Raw genomic sequence first — 1376 nt, 5'->3', positions numbered from 1 at the left:
TGATATGCATCGAGTTGTATGCTTCTCGAAGGGGTTTAGTGATAGGTGATCCACGTCGACCGACAGCGGCCCATACTTCTTCGGGTCGCTATCGTCTAGTGGTTAGGACGTCACGTTGTGGCCGTGACAACCCCGGTCCAAATCCGGGTAGTGACTTTGTTATGCATCGAGTTGTACGCTTTTCGAAGGGGTTTAGTGATAGGTGATCCACGTCGACCGACAGCGGCCCATACTACTTTGGGTCGCTATCGTCTAGTGGTTAGGACGTCACGTTGTGGCCGTGACAACCCCGGTTCAAATCCGGGTAGTGACTTTGATATGTATCAAATTGTACGCTTCTTGAAGAGATTTGGCGATAGGTGATCCATGTGGACCGACAACGGGCCACATTTTTGAGTCGTTATCGTCTAGTGGTTAGGACGTCACGTTGTGGCCGTGACAACCCCGGTTCAAATCCGGGTAGTGACTTTGACATGTATCAAATTGTACGTTTCTTGAAGAGGTTTAGTTATAGGTGATCCACGTCGACGGACAGCAGCTCACATTTCTTTGAGTCGCTATTGTCTAGTGGTTAGGACGTTACGTTGGGGCCGTGACAACCCCGGTTCAAATTTGGGTAGTAACTTTAATATGTATCACATTGTACGCTTCTTGAAGAGGTTTAGTCATAGGTGATCCACGTCGACCGACAACGGCTTATGCTTGTTTGAGTCGCTATTGTCTAGTGGTTAGGACGTTACGTTGTGGCCGTGCCTACCCCGGTTCAAATCCGGGTAGTGACTTTAGTATGCATCGAGTTGTACGCTTCTCGAAGGGGTTAAGTGATAGGTGATCCACGTCGACCGACAGCGGCTCATACTTCTTCGAGTCGCTATCGTCTAGTGGTTAGGACGTTACGTTGTGGCGGTGACAACCCCGGTTCAAATCCGGGTAGTGACTTTCATATGTATCAAATTGTACGCTTCTTGAAGAGATTTGGCGATAGGTGATCCATGTGGACCGACAACGGCCCACATTTTTGGGTCTTTATCGTCTAGTGGTTAGGACGTCACGTGGTGGCCGTGACAACCCCGGTTCAAATGCGGGTAGTGACTTTGACATGTATCAAATTGTACGCTTCTTGAAGAGGTTTAGCGATAGGTGATCCATGTGGACCGACAACGACCCACATTTTTGGGTCGCTATCGTCTAGTGGTTAGGACGTCACATTGTGGCCGTGACAACCCCGGTTCAAATTTGGGTAGTGACTTTGACATGTATCAAATTGTACGCTTCTTGAAGAGGTTTAGCGATAGGTGATCCATGTGGACCGACAACGGTCCGCATTTTTGAGTCGCTATCGTCTAGTGGGTTAGGACGTCACGTTGTGGCCGTGA

At 49.0% G+C, this 1376-nt stretch overlaps 8 non-coding genes across 8 annotated transcripts; all 8 read left to right on the top strand.

The window, feature by feature from the left end:
• Nucleotides 1–84: 84 nt before the first annotated feature.
• Nucleotides 85–156, top strand: Pmar_PMAR016182. The gene has a single exon. It is a non-coding gene; the product is annotated as a tRNA-His (tRNA).
• An 85-nt stretch (nt 157–241) lies between these two features.
• Nucleotides 242–313, top strand: Pmar_PMAR016181. The gene has a single exon. It is a non-coding gene; the product is annotated as a tRNA-His (tRNA).
• Nucleotides 314–396: 83 nt separating this feature from the next.
• Pmar_PMAR016180 lies at nt 397–468 on the top strand. Its single transcript has one exon. It is a non-coding gene; the product is annotated as a tRNA-His (tRNA).
• An 85-nt stretch (nt 469–553) lies between these two features.
• On the top strand, nt 554–625 carry Pmar_PMAR016179. The gene has a single exon. It is a non-coding gene; the product is annotated as a tRNA-Pro (tRNA).
• Nucleotides 626–710: 85 nt separating this feature from the next.
• On the top strand, nt 711–782 carry Pmar_PMAR016178. Its single transcript has one exon. It is a non-coding gene; the product is annotated as a tRNA-His (tRNA).
• Nucleotides 783–867: 85 nt separating this feature from the next.
• Pmar_PMAR016177 lies at nt 868–939 on the top strand. Its single transcript has one exon. It is a non-coding gene; the product is annotated as a tRNA-His (tRNA).
• An 83-nt stretch (nt 940–1022) lies between these two features.
• Nucleotides 1023–1094, top strand: Pmar_PMAR016176. Its single transcript has one exon. It is a non-coding gene; the product is annotated as a tRNA-His (tRNA).
• An 83-nt stretch (nt 1095–1177) lies between these two features.
• On the top strand, nt 1178–1249 carry Pmar_PMAR016175. The gene has a single exon. It is a non-coding gene; the product is annotated as a tRNA-His (tRNA).
• Nucleotides 1250–1376: the final 127 nt, after the last annotated feature.

This window comes from Perkinsus marinus, assembly GCF_000006405.1.
Source record: "Perkinsus marinus ATCC 50983 genomic scaffold scf_1104296944354, whole genome shotgun sequence".
Lineage (NCBI taxonomy): Eukaryota > Perkinsozoa > Perkinsida > Perkinsidae > Perkinsus > Perkinsus marinus.
Note: the sequence above shows the minus strand (reverse complement) of the source record. Positions and strands in the feature narration are given on the sequence as shown.